Below are 15,613 nucleotides of genomic sequence, written 5' to 3'. Positions count from 1 at the left end.
CTTTGCTGGATCCTGTTGTACCTGATCCAGCCAGAACAGCTGCTCCCATGGTCTCACTGGCTCCTCTGGTTTCCTGGTCTCATTGGTGGGAGAGAAGTTCTGGAGTCTGTGGTGTTTGGCTTCCACTGGGATTGGAAGCTCTGTGAAGTTTCCAGGCGATCCCCAGGTACTGGAACACAGGCCCAGAAGCAGCACCTGTTGTACCTGATCCTGCCGGAACAGCTGTTCCCCTGGTCTCCCTGGCTCCTCTGGTTCCTGGACCCTCCAGAACAGCTGGTCCTCTGGTTTCCCTGGATCAGCACTGTTTACTGCCCCTTTAAGGTAGTTTTCTTCACCTTTTTCTATATGTATTATGCTTAGGTTTGGTCATTTCACGTGTCCCATATTTCCTGCATATTTTGTGTTAGGGATTTGTTAGACTTAAGATTTTCTTTGGTTAATGAATCTATTTCCCCTAGTGTATCTTCAACATCAGAGATTTTCTTGTTTTCTATTGGTTATGCTTACATCTGTAGTACATGACCGTTTGCCCAACTTTTCTATTTCCAGCATTCCTTCATACTGTGCCTTTTTATTGTCTCTATTTCAGCTTTCGACCCTTTCACTGTTTGAGTTTTTCTTGCAAATTTTTTGTTTTGTCTTTTCCTGTCTCTTGCATTTGTTTGATTTTTTGGTTTGTCTTTTCTTCCATTTCTTGCATTTCTTGGTTTATTTTTTCCTCAATTTCTTGCATTTTTGGGTTTGTTTTTCCTTCCTTTTCTTTAAGGGATTTTCTCATATCCTCTTTGAGGGCCCCTATCATTTCCATGAAGTTGTTTTTAAGGTCTTTCTCCTCTGCTTCATCTGCAATGGGCTGTTCAGGTCTTGCAGGTGTAGATTCTCTAGTTTCTGGTGGTGTCATATTTGTTTTTCTGTTGGTGAGTATGTTTTTATATTGTCTCCTTGCCATCATTTCTTCCTGTGGGTGCAGAAGGTGTCTCTTCCTCTCCTGGTGGGTACATGGTTATGATTCCTTTCCAGTGGGTGGGGGTAGGTCCAATATCCTGTTGGCTTTCCTCTTGTGTGAATGGAGGCTGTCCTAATATCAGGACCTTGGCAACCTCTGGGTAGGCAGGACCCTCACCTGTCCCGTGGGTGGAGAATGGTACTTGGATTCTGGCTGTCTCTGGGTGGGCTGCATCCTATCCTGATCCCAGCTGGACCTTGCCTGTCCCTTGTGTGGAAAGCCGAACTTGGAAGCTGGCAATCTCTAGGCAGGCTGAATCCTGTTGGGCTGGGATCCGGATCTGCCGTCTACTAGCAAACTCGTACAACTTAGATTAATCCGTAATTCTTACCTATGTTTAGCCAGGTGGTGTGGTATTTTTCTTGGTAAGGCATTCTCATCTTGCTTTCTATGCATCTGGATGGAGACTGCATCTCTCTCCTTCCTAGTACCAGAGTTCTCTTAGTCTTGTAGCCCCACCTATAATTTCTGCTGGGCTACTGACCAATCAGTGTTTTATTCAGACAATATAAGTGACAATATAAGCCTTATCCCACATCAGGGATGAGAAGCAGAGGTAGCAGGAGGAACAGGAGGGTTGTAGGTTCTCATACTCCAGCCATTTTGTTTTAATGCTCCATACTTTGAAAACATCAGATTTAAATACTTTCATACCTTCATAAGCATTGTTTCTAATGTAACTTCTTTTTATATGTATGTTTCTGTGGGAATGTGTGTATCCTACAATACCTGCATGAAGGTCAGAGGACCACAGGAGAGAATAAGTCTCTCCTTTTACTGTGTGGGTCCCAGGGATCAAACTTAGGCCTTCAGGTATTGGCAATAAATACCTTTACCCAGGGAGCCACATCACTGGCCTGGATACTGTTATAAAAGCAGACAGAAATGTAATCAATTAGGTGAAAACAGCTTTAGTTTTATTGTTAATGAACTTAAAATATTAATCCATTTTGAATGCATAATTTCATTTGTGAATGTTTATTTATGCAATATACTTTGAAGGCTAATAGAAAGAGAAATTATACCTTTTTTGGTAAATGGTCAATTCAGACCTAACAAGACCTGTGCAGTTTGGGAGTATGGGGGGGATGGGAGAGGGAGCCAGGAAAAAAAGAGGAGAAGAGGAGGGGAGAGGAAGAAATGGAGGAGCGGGAAGGTTGAGTTGGGGGAAGAATAGAGGAGAACAGGAAGAGAGATACCATAATAAAGGAAGCCATTTTAGGTTTGAGGAGAGATCTGGCACTAGTGAGATTTCCAGAGATCTACAAGGATGACAACAACTGGCAACCTGAGCAATAGTATAGAGGATGCCTTAATAGCCCTTCCCTGATAATGAGATTGATGACTACCTTATATGTCATCCTAGGGCCTTCACCCCGTGACAGACAGAACAGAGGCAGACACCCACAGCTAAACACTGAACTGAACTCCTGGAACCAGTGACAGAGAGGGAGGAGTACAGGGCTGGTGAAACCCAGAGAAACAACTGACCTGAACAAGGGGAAGATCTTGGATCTCAGACTGATGGCTGAGAGGCCAGAATGGGACTGGTCCAGATCATCTGAATGTGGGTGTCAGTGAGGAGGCCTAGGCAACCTCGGGGGCTTTGGGTAGTAGATAAGTATTTATTCCTGGCATATAAATGGACAGACTCTGGAAATCCACCATGGATAGCCTCATCCTCCCTGGGGAATGAAGTAGGGATTGAGGGGGAGGTAGGGGAGGAGAGGAGGGAGAGGCAGCTGGGATTGACATGTGATGCAAGTTTGTTTCTAATTTAAATAAAAAAGGACATTGTTATTGATAATGTCTAGTAATCTTTGTATCACTTATTTTATAAAACATTTCAATCTCTGCAACTGTTTGTCTTTAAAACTCATACATATACAGAGAATATTGTGATGAAAAATAGTGTACTTATGGGGTTGGAGGTATTGCTAAGTGGTTAAGAAAAAATAGAAGTAAAAACAAAATTGGATGGGAAAGGTTGGAGGGTAAAAATATGATAGGAAAGGAGTTAAGGTGATTGAATATATGAGAAGTTAAATATCCTCAAAATATACTGTATGAAATTCTCAAATAGTAAAAATATTTCAAAAATGAGTGCTGTCTGCTGTGGGAGACCATCAGAGTTCAGTTCCCAGTACGCATATTTGGGCATCTTGAAACCACTTATAAGTCCAGTGCCAGGTGAGTTGAAGCAATCATTTGGTCTCCAAAGGTATCTTCACTCACAAGCACTTGCCCTCCCCCATACACAATATAGTGTTTTCATAAAATGCTTTTTAAGGATATTGTCTAAATACACATCCATAAGGAGTTTGGGGTTAATTTTACCATTTAAGTTGTTATTTCTATATTTTGGTTGTAAGCCTAGCCTTTAATGGCTGAGCCATCTCTCCAACCCAATGTGTTATTTCTGAAAGAATGAAGACATTCATACTGACCATAAATTTCTAATGGCCTAACTGACTTGCAAAGCCATCTTTACACAATTACTTTGTCTCTATCAAATTACTTCCATCACCCAAGTAAAATACGAGGCACTGCCAGAGATAATGATGATAATAGGCAGAAAGAGTCTAATACACACAAATTTGGCATAGGATTAGACATGTAAAATGTTATTTGAATAACTTAGTATAATCCATGCCCTGGTGATCAAAGTAAATAATCATCTTTCTTTTGAATGCCAGTAAGTTGTGTTAAATATTAATTTCCCTCTCCTGAAAAAAGTAGAATATTTTCATGCTTCATGGTCTACTGAAGAAAAATATCAAGTATCACCTAAATATCCATGACCATCTCTGCTGCCATCACCAGCTTCTCAGGATCCCCGCTGTTCTCATTAGCTCTCACATTCTTAACAGGCTTTTCCTCCTCAAGGTCTAACTTAAAGGACCAGTTTCATTTCCTTATTAAGTGTTTGGTGTGAATTTTAATAAAATAAACCATAATAGTATATAACTTTTCTATAGATAAGAAAATTTCGTCTCGGGTCCCCACATACTTAAATGTCATAATGAACTGGATAAATTCCACCGATCTATAAAATAACCTAACAGAAGATAAAGATGCAAAAAGTCCAAATTCTACATTTATAATAGAAATGTTCTCTTAAAGCCTAACGAGATTGTCACTAAAATTCACATGCTATATATAACTCAATATATAGTCTGATTCTGCCATGATCATCATGGACTAACACTCTAAAACTTTAAGCCAGCCCCCAATTGAATATTTGCTTTTATAAGAGTTGACTTGGTCATGGTGCCTCTTCACAGCAAAGGAACAGCAACTAAGACTCATTCATTATTGAATATTCTTATATTTGGTAACTAAGCAGTTCATGTCTGGTATGTCACTATATCTACAAGTCAATGAAAGGAAGCACAGGGGAATACATTAATGGATGACTTTTAGTGTTTTCAACTGCAAATAGCCCCATAACTTTGATAAGCAAATCATACACTTTTGCTTTTGAGTGTTCAATTCTAAATAGAGACTGATTTCAGTCAAAGATTGTTCAAAGTAAAATCACAAACAAAACTGAAAAAGTAGAATATTCTTTATTAACCTCCTTGAAACCTTGCAAAATACTTGAAGGTTTTGCACTAATACCAAGGAATATGTGAACCTGTGGAGCTGAAAATGAGCACTGTGTTCATCAATCCAGACATGTCATTATGGAAAAGAAAACAGAATCAGATCAATTATATCATATCAATAGCAGAATTCTATGAGGTTTTCCATGCTCCTTTCAAGGAAGAAAAGATTTTTCTTTTCTTTGGTTTTTCGAGACAGGGTTTCTATGTATTGTTTTGGAAGCTGTCCTGGAACTTGCTCTGTAGATCAGGCTGGCCTCAAACTCACAGAGATCTGCCTGCCTCTGCCTCCTGAGTGCTGGGATTAAAGGTATGTGCCACCAACGCCCAGCAGAAAAGAGTTTTCTATTATTTGTGATTCACTATTTTCCCACAAGAAGGGTATTTCTTCAACTGTTACAATATGTGAATATATAATTAACATAATTATTTGAATCTATGTTTCTTATGCTGCTGCTTTTGGACTCTTGGGTATCATTGGGATTAGTATCAGTAATTTGAGAGTTACTGAATTACATAAAAAAGGGCATTCAGGAGAACCATTAACACTCTTTAACAATATGTAATTGTAGGTGAATGTTCCTTGTGGATTTCTGGGGGCCCCTCAGATAGTCCAAGCTTCACAACTAATTCCCCCTTATGGAAGGCCTATTTCAGTCCCATGGGACTTGTTTGGGATGCTGTCACTGCTATCTTTTGTTCTCAAGTGTTTTTCTGTGCGACAGTGAACATACTGAAGTAGTGGAGGTCTTTGAAAGATGGCCTGTAGTAGAAGAAATGGCTCTACACAAAAGAGTCTGGACTTACTTAAGGCAAGGTATCACATAGGCATCACTGTTAATGTATGATGGTCTGTCCTAGGTAACATTTTTAATAAATTTCTGTATTTATTCTGGATCATATCAAAATTTACCAGGCTCAGCCTGATTAAAAATAACTTAAATGAAGGTGCTCACATTGGGGAACATGTGACCTACAATGGAGACAGGATTCACATCTAACCCTGGAACTAGAACAATGGCAGTACATAAAGTATTTGTTGCAAGAGTACGAGTCATGGAGCTCAGATCCCAACTCCTAAGACAAAACTCAGGTACAGCACCACACATTTGTAACCCCAGCACTTTGGCAAAACAGGTAGATGCTGGGATTTATCTGCTAGCCATTTTCCCTGAAAGGTGAACTTCTGGGTTCAATAGGAATCTTTGCCTCCAGAATTAGGTAGAGAGTCATCTGATACTAACCTCTAGTCTCCAAACACACAGGCACTGGTTATTACACAAATACACACACACACACACACACACACACACACACACACACACCAGAATAACTTCTGACTTTGAGAAAAATACCTTTAGGCAACTAAAAGTTGGGGTGATATATTTAAAGTATTAAAAGAAAGAAAGAATGAGTGAATGAATGAAAAGTCAGCCAAACTAAAATTCTGTAATTTATAATTTATCTCTGAACATGAAGAGTAATGAAAATAGTCTCTGATCTACAAAAGATGTTGGAATCTGTGGCCATTACACCTACCTCCCAAGAACTCTTAAGAGACAGAGACAAAATGATACATGTCATAAAATAATTTTAAATTATTCAAATACATTTTAATGATTTCAATTCAATACAGCTGAAAATTTAGTGCTAATTATGTAGCATTTTCTGCCTAATTCCAGAGTACAAGTTTGGAGGTGGCTTCTGGGCATCATATCCTCCTAGTAAGCAATCAGCTTATTAAGTAAGATGACTGCTAGTGTCTTGGCAGGAGGTGGGAAAGACAATGATCATTGTAGCATCTGACTAAAGAAGAAATACCAAATGCAACTAAGCAAGTAGCTACAGATATTAGTAAAATAATAAAAAAACAATGAATGAAATAAAATTTAAATAATTATAGTTCATCTCACCAGAGACAATTTGTTTCAAAATTATAAGCAATAACTAACTGCTTGCATGTGGCAGTACATGTATACAGTAATGTAACAAATGTAAATATAAGTGAGCATATATGTCTGCATGGATAAGTGAGTATATGACAGAAATGTCCAGAGTCAGGAATTGAGAGTGTTTTAGGGAAATTCAACTTCAAGGCATTCCAAGGAACAGATTTGAGCAAAGGAAGATTAACATTTGAGAATTTCACAGAGAAATCATTAATGTGAGTTTATGAATAAAATAAAAAAATTGACTTTTTCAATCTTACATGGTATTGCATTGCCCACAAGAGAGGATAATTTGAGATGAAAGTGAAGATGAATTAATTTTAAATGTATATTATAAACATAGTGAGCATTAAAACCAACCTTTGAACAAGCAAGTATAAGCAGCATGTTACAGTTGACAGAATGGATTCATATAAAGTGGCTATGAACCAAACATGGTAGGAGAGATGGGGTTGGCAAAAATGTGATCAAATAACACAGAGAAGAAAAACAAAAATAACAGACCTGGTAAATATTGGTCCAAAAAATAGCAGTTATAATCTTACAATTTGTGATTTTTAAAATCATCACTGAAAAGAGACAGTCAAGGCTGACTAAATACTAAATCTTAGCCTCTCTTGTCTATGCTAATCATATTTAATATATGACCACACATATGTACTTAAAATAGACAGATGGATAGGCCAGACAGGGTAATCTGCTGATATTGATAAAGGTGCCTGCCACCAAATCTGATGACCATAGAGTATCATCCCCGAGGCCCCCAGAGAGAAGAAGAGAACTCACCCAACTGACTCTTCCATCCTGTCCTCTGATTGCCATATTAGCACAGTATAATACCTTGTCCAAATGCACACACACATACTAAATAATTAATAAACAAATAAATAAGGATATTAAAAAATAAAGGCTGTTATCATCAGAGAAGCTTTCTCCTGCAGCAGATGAGAACAATAAAGGGACCCACAGTCAGACATTATGCAGAGAGTGAGAGACTTTGGAATACTCACCTCTGAATGGGATATCTCTATCAATTCCCCCCCAGAGTACATGGAATACTCTAAATCACCCCAACAAAGACTGTAAGAGCCGGAGAACATGGAAGGTACAAGGAGAACAAGACCCTCTAACTCAACATGAGCAACACTCATATGAACTCACAGAGACTGAATCAGCATGTACAGGGCTGACAAAGGTTTGCACCAGGTCCTCTGTGTATATAGTATGGCTTCCAGTTTAGTGCTTTCATGGGATTCCTCCTTTGTGTGCAAATGAGTAGGTCTCTGATTGTTGTGCCTTCTCTTGGGCGCTTTCCTTTCTTTTGTTTTTTTTTTCTTCTGTCCAGCTTGGGTGTGATTTTTAATATATTTTGTTGTATTTAAAAATAATTCTACATATATGTGGATTTTAGAAAGGATTACGAACCAATTGTAATTCAATTTTTATAATTGGTGTCTATGTGGTAGCCTTTGGAAATATAAACTATAGGCAGGGAATATTATAATCAAGACACAGTATATGAGAAAAGCATCTATTTTCAATGAAAGGAAAAAAGTTAGCAAAAGAAGAATGTATAAAAGAAAAGAAGAAAGGAAAGAGAAAGAAAAACTAGGCATGCTACTTATTGATGAAAGTTCTTCAATGGATTTAGTTAGGACGAATAAACTCTAACATAAGATATGAAAAAAACAAATAAAGGAAGGAAGAAAGGCAGAAAGGAAGGAAGGAAATAAGGAATGTGGAAGGCAGGAAGGAAGCAAGGAAGGAGAGAGAAAATAAATGAGGAAAAGAAGGAAGAAGGAAGGAAGGAAGAAAGGGAGGGAGGAAGGAAGGAGGGCCTGCCTATGACATTTCCCTCCCTAATGTGCATTGCTGTTAGAATGGATAAGGTTATCCCATTTTTACTCAGGTATTTATTTGGTGATAAAAATGAGCTGGAAAGCCGGGCAGTGGTGGCACACACCTTTAATCCCAGCACTCGGGAGGCAGAGGCAGGCGGATCTCTGTGAGTTCGAGTCTGGGCTGGACCAATAGCCTCCAAAACAATACAGAGAAACCCTGTCTCGAAAAACAACAACAACAACAACAAAATGAGCTGGAAGGCCTTTGAAAGTTGCACTTAATCATCACAGAACCCTGACTTCTAATAGTTCTCCAAGGTTTTTAACCAGGATGCAATCCCATACCCCAGGCACATGGACTCAGTTATGCTTGGGACCAGTCCTGGCCAGTAAAAGGCAACTTCATTTTCATCTCCAGATCCCCAGACAGGGGTTGATGTGCATCCCTCTCTTCTTAGTATTATTGTACAAGATCAGCCTTACACCTGATCTCTTGGGTACCTAAGCTAAGGAACTATGCAGAGGGAAAGTATTATGCATCATCACAATGGGCACTGCATCACAAGATGAGGCTAGGTGACTTGTGAGGTATTAACTACAGGAGCACATATGACCCCAGTTCAGTTGCTCACTGATATTGGTGAAATGACAACTATAGAGACCAGTCTTCTGAAGAGATGCCAAGAAAGCTTCCTAGACGTTTGGGTTCTCTACCCCGCCATCCTCCTCCTGTTCTTCCTTCCTCTTATTGTTCAAGTTCTCTACATTTTGTGCCTACTCAGCCTTCCGCCTATCGACAAGCCACACAGATCAATTCCAATTCTGTTTTCTGGACTACTCATTTCCCTTCTATGAAGCATACAGCCATCTACTCCACTTTAACAGCCTGCTCACCCACCTTTTTCTCTGTTGCCAAAAGTTCCACTAAGTGTCCTGCTCTGATTTCTCATACTTCCTTTAATGACAACTTTCCTTCCACTCCTCCTAACAGCCCTGTTGAATCATTCCCTATTCTGTCATACCCAGAAAGAAGGTACCTGCTGTCTGCCAGACAGAATAAGACACATTTTGATCCCAGGAAGTAGATTTAGCAGGTAAGGGTGGAATTCCAGATTTTCATGACTGTGACTTCCTAACAGCCTGACCTGGAAAACACAGGATAGGCAGGATGGTGACACCAGTACTCACTATAGATCCTCTCAGAATTGGTTTATCTGCTGTCCATTCTCTTTACCAGGCTGTCACTGGGAGATACTGGAAGAATCTACGAGAAACCAATGTCTTCAGGAGACTACAGAGTCACCAGAAAACCATACCTTCAAAACATAACTTGGATAGCATTTTATGTGATTACTGGAAATCATTGTGGTCATAGGGTACACGGAAGAAATGCCTTGTGACATAAAGACTGTAAGTCAAGAAAGAAGCTAGCAATAAGAACTGAACAGTAACTGTAGTTTCATCTATCCTATGAACTGGGAGGCATAAGTGCAATGTAGATGGGCATAAGATACTGAGAGGTGGGGCCAGAGTAATTTTGTAGGATTCTTGGATTCTAAGTAGTTTGTGTGACTGTGGGAGAAGTTATATAGATGTTATGAAATTACTTCATGAGTTTGGAGTAGTTAATCAGGTAGTAGTTGCAATGTACTAGCAATTATAAAAAACAATGAAGGAGAAATTGAGGCATGACATACACAGATATGCATGGAATATACAGGTATGCATGTATAAAATTATTGTATGGAACCAATTACTTAAAAAATTAAATATTATTTTTGGTATTACCTTGTATTCCACAATGTATAAAGCAAAATGTTGTAGCAATATGAAAAGTCTGGAGATAAACCTAAGACAAGAGCTAGAGACTACATAAATAATAAAAAACGTATTTAAACATATTATTCATACAAAAAATGGCAGACAAGTTATGGTAGACAAAATGAGAGCACACTGTAGTGTAACTGCTAGTAAACTATTACAAGTAAAATGGTTTTAATTTTAAATGATAATAATTTAAGTTCATTGATTATATGACAGAGAGTTGAAATTTACTAGTCCATTCTACATGCTGTGTATGAAGAACTTATTTTAAATGAAGGCACATATGCATTAAAGTGAAAGGATGGATTGACCTTCCCATTAAAATTCTATCCTTCGTGAGCATATACTTCACCTTGCCAGAATGGACAGAACATTATATTCCTATTTATCTGTCATTCATCTAAATGCATCAAAGATAAGAAAGGCCTTTTAAGAGTCATTTAGCCATATTGGTGTGCTGACATTTCCAACTTTATTAATTCCTGCTTTAGAAATACTCACCAAGGACACAATAATTTGTCTATATCTCCAGTCTCTGTCAATTGTATTTTACCCAAAGAGCCTACGCTGAAACCCTGAATCTGTGCATTTGGTTGTCAAGTAGATCAGCGGAGGGTTGCACACTTCACGATGGGCATTCATTTAAGGGATGAAGTGAGGGGTGATCTGGGAGATGCATGTCACAGCAGGTCTGGTACAGGCTCAGCCACTCCCTGAAATACCAACTTTGTAGAGACTTCTACAAAGATGATAAGAACATTTCTGAGATTTTTCCCCATATCACCCCCTTCCATTCCCAGTGGTTTTCCTCTCTCCTTGTCCAAACTACATTTACTGTACTCCTTATCAGCCTTCTAGCTGTACATTTCTCAGTTTTCTGCTGCTTTACTGAATTCCTTGCCCTGAAGCATTCTTCCTCCCGCCCCACCACAATCTTCCATGACAAACTCTTCCTCTTTCCTTTCTTCTTCTAAACAACTTGCTAAATTACTTCTCATCTTTTGTCTTTTTTATCTTCTTTTGGTAACCACTCATCCCAACTCTTATTTGCTCATCCCTACCAAGCACCTGAGGCTGAGGGGGAAAAGGCTATCTGGAGAAACCAGTTTCTTGACTGATGATGTATTTCAGAATTTTCCAGTACTATGGTTTCATATGTTGACCATATCACCATAATAAACTCATACTGATGATTACTCAATCATCCTAGCCCCCATCCATTTCTTTGTTAACCTAGATATATCTGTCCATCACGAAAACCAGAAAATTTTCAATGAAACAAGTCCCCTAAGGACATGAGACTGCACAATACACAGTAAATGTGGGTCTTTGCACACACTGAAATGGCTTATCACCTGTTTCTCTAGCTCATTTAGGGTACAATTCAAAGACTAAGGAAAAACAACTGGCAAGAGACAATAGGTTTCACAAAGATTGAATCATAGTCCTTTGTAAATGTGCTTCATTCACCTAGTAAACATTGGTAAGTACAACATGTAAGCAAGTTTAGGAGGACATGATAGACTCTAGAATTGCCTGGATTTAAATATGGACTCTGATTACTACTATACTTGGTCAAGTAGTTGAGATATTTTATTACTTAATTTCCTTCCCATAAAAAGGAGAGATGACCAGAAGTGCCTCCTGGGTTTATAAGAGGTGAATGAGGTTTGAATGGTGATATCTAAAACAGTTCTTGTCACAGAAAAAAGGGCTAGATACATTTAGACTTGGTGTAGTAAGAATTGTTTGTGTGGCATGGGAGAATTAGGACTAAAACTGAATACTACAGAGATAAATACCAAGTTCCTAAAGTTGGTTTGGCTGGAAATAATAGTTCAACGCAGCCTGTTTTAGAGTTTTTACTAAGGCAGGATTGGAAGGTCAGGAGGGTGGGGGATGATAGAAATTATTTGGGTAACTAAATGGAAAATTTAGAAAAAATATGGTGACACACAATTTTTTTTTCATAGAAAATAAAGACCTGGTGGACATTTGGCAACTTTAACCTGTCAGCACATCTCATATCAATTTCAGCACATATGACAAGAAGTGCAGCCTTGGGTAGTCCATCAACAAACACAACTCAGACCCTTCTGGACACTTGAGATGGAGGTTTTCATCAGGACAACTTGAAAACTGTCTTTGTATAATCCATAACTATTCATTATTATGGATTTGGATATAGAGTCACTAATATTGGCATTACATAAAGAAACAATGTATACTGAGAACACTGATGATGGGATTGTGTAGTCATAAGATGTAAGTTGGAGTTTAAGAATGATGTGGTTGGTCAAAGATAGGCTTGATTTGATCCCATTGTCCATTATTCCGTGCTCTATTCAGACAGAATACTGCCAATATCAGTATGGACAAGCAGGAGGTCACACTCAAAGAGAAAACTGCTGCACATGTCACTTCATAACACTTGTTTCATATATGTCCTTTATAATAATTGCAGTGTACTTCCTATAAGATATATTCATATATATGTAGTGTTTCAGTTACTCATCCTTGTTTATTGCAGTACTATTCACAATAGACAAATAGCAGAATTAGCATAAATGGCCACCAATACATGAATAGATACAGAAAGTGTTGTATGTATGAAATGGTGTTGGGAGATGTCATTTTGTAAATATGTGTCCAATTGGTTTGAATAAAGTACTGTTGGCTAATAAGGAAGCAAGATAGGTGGGACTAAGAGTCAAGGAATATTCTGGGAAAGAGAGACACAGGCAGACAGGATGTAGGCCACAAGAGGAGTAAGAGGTTCAGACCCTTTTCTCCAGTAAGAGAAATACTTAGATTAACAGTTATGGGATAAATACTTAAGTCAGAGCTAGCCAGTAAGAAACCAAGCAAACGGCCAACAGCTTCATAATTAATATAGCTTACTGTTTGTTCATTTGGGACTGGCGTGACTCTGAACAGGCTAGCGGGAAGACTCCACGTTACACAATGGAGTTTGATTCAATCCCAAAGAGCAGTATTTTACTTAGAGGGAAATGCATGGAATTAGACAACATCATTGCTAAGTATATGTACATACATGCACATATGCACATATATAACATGAAGTAGATAAGGGACACAATTCAGGAAGAGAAATAAGGCAGACAGGTGGGAATGGAGTAAAGTAAAGAGTAATTGGGACTGAATATTATCACATCACATGGAAAACATGAATAAAAATGTCATAAAATTTACCAATTAGACAACAAATATGCTTTCCTAAAATTTTTCCAATAAAAATAATACCCTTGTTTGGTGTATGACAATTTAAAGGTGAATGCTAGAAGAAATCAAAAGAACTAGTTACATTTTTTATTTCTTTCATTCCCTCTTTTAAGTGTGTATTTTCTCTTTTTGGTAAAAAATCCTTTTTCAGGATAGTAATTAGAAAAGAAGGAAAGTGAAGAGAAGGAAAACAGTACAGAGGAAGAGAGTAAAGAAATGGCTTGGAGAAAGACATAAAAGCAAAGAGCATAAAGTATACAATTCATAAGTTTCCTTAAAATGTCAAGACAACCCTTATTGGATGATGACATGTGGGCACTGGCCTAAAGATGGGGAGTGAAGGAGCCACAAACATAACTAAGGGTAAATAGAAAATCCTAGGTAGATGGAAACATTTTAAAACTATTTCTATAGTCAGAAATTTATTTGATGTGTTGTGCAAACATGCAAGATACCAAAATAATTGAAGAGGCATCTATAGTATAAAGTGTGGGGGTGCAAGCAGCCAGAGACAGAGCTTTACAGTCTACCAACAGGACTGACGCTTGCTATCAAATAATTTTCATCAACCACATAAGAGGTATATTGTTTCAAAAATCAACCTGAGGTAAAGTAAAGGTAAGTAAGAGTTTAGTTGGCCAAAATTCCACAGAGCATTTAGTCGACAGGGTCCTGGTTGGCTTTGAACTGAATGATCTGGCTCATGTTTGGTTTTGCAGCTACTCTTATCATGTCAAGAGGAGAACATGATGTGATAATCTGGTTGATAATGAGAAGTCAGGAGTCTATGGAGACAGTCCAGAGAGAGAACAACAGAAACTTGAGTGGTAGAAGCAACAGGGCCGAGAAGTGGTTAGCTTGGATGACATCACTGGATGTGGTTAAAAAAAAACAGGAGAAGAACTGAAGATGACTAAAATTTCCATCTATGGGACAAGGAGAGACATCAAATGAGGAGAAGCTAGATAAGCAGGAGTGGGGTATAAGATGAGGAATTTCTTAGGTTGTGTGAACTTGATATATACATAGTTAACATCCCAAATGTGTATGTCACAGAACTTGAGGTACACGTTTGAGAGATGGCAGTCTTGAAGCTGTTGGCGCATAAATAGTGCTCCAAATGGAGGACAGTGTGGGCTCTCTTAGCAGTGGCTACTACAGAGAAACGAAGGTGTCGAGAAGGAGGTGGAATGTGCCATAAGCAAAAGGAGAGGAAGGAAAAGCAGAGGTGAGTGGGAGAATAAGAACTTTTAGAAAAGCATGGGAGCTGCCTGCAGTTTTGGACAGGTCACAAGAAGAAGAATGAATGAGTGAATTTTTCAGTAAACCAGGAGCACAGTTTAGGAAAAGCTGTGGCTAAAGAGGGGTTATGCATAAAATTGCCCGAGCTGGCAAAAGTTGCAAATATGCTGCAAAAGAGAATTGCACTTTCAGAACATGATGTGATTTTAAGGAAATTCTTAGAAAATATCAAAATTGGCTGCCATCCCAAAATATACAGACTTTGTGATTTTTCTATTATTTCTGCAGATATTTATGATGTGTCTACTAAATAAAAAAAAGAAGGAAAATGTGCTGACAGACTTTCCAGGCTTACAGACACTGTACCAGCCTGTTTACACACTGGCAAAAGAAATGAGATCTACCAGAAAACTGTCATAGACAGGCCAGACATGATTTAAGATCAAGGTTTTAAAGGTATAGACTTAAAAAAAAGCAGTTTCAGACACCCTAATTTGAGTTTCAATCACAGGAGATATTATGTGGTTCCTATCATAGCCTACCCTTATTTAGATGTTACCTATAGACATAGTGTTTGTTCTCAACAGTTTCCTTTGATTCACATGCTGATTAATTTTAGCAGGAAGAAAGCAGAGTCCCACCTCCCCCAAAATACTAACTAGAATGATATTCATTCTTATTCTTATTGATCTCAAATAGCTAGATGCCTATCTGAGAGCAATTGCCATGGCTGGGGAAGGGTGGGGACATGTATATTTCATTAACTATGCGTAACTATGTGCCAAACACACATGAGCTAAAGGCATGGTAATATGGAACTATGACAGATTATAAGAAAGAGGGAAAATCCTGTACAGGGCTTATACATATATGTATGTATGTAAACATAGCATATATATGTAT

General features: G+C 38.3%; 1 long non-coding RNA gene across 1 annotated transcript; it reads left to right on the top strand.

Annotated features, from left to right (window-relative positions):
* Nucleotides 1-9,017: 9,017 nt before the first annotated feature.
* On the top strand, nt 9,018-12,452 carry LOC121138997. Its single transcript, XR_005875870.1, has 3 exons — nt 9,018-9,495; nt 9,639-9,811; nt 12,199-12,452. It is a non-coding gene; the product is annotated as an uncharacterized LOC121138997 (long non-coding RNA).
* Nucleotides 12,453-15,613: the final 3,161 nt, after the last annotated feature.

This window comes from Mesocricetus auratus, unplaced genomic scaffold (assembly GCF_017639785.1).
Source record: "Mesocricetus auratus isolate SY011 unplaced genomic scaffold, BCM_Maur_2.0 Super-Scaffold_6730, whole genome shotgun sequence".
NCBI lineage: Eukaryota > Metazoa > Chordata > Mammalia > Rodentia > Cricetidae > Mesocricetus > Mesocricetus auratus.
Note: the sequence above shows the minus strand (reverse complement) of the source record. Positions and strands in the feature narration are given on the sequence as shown.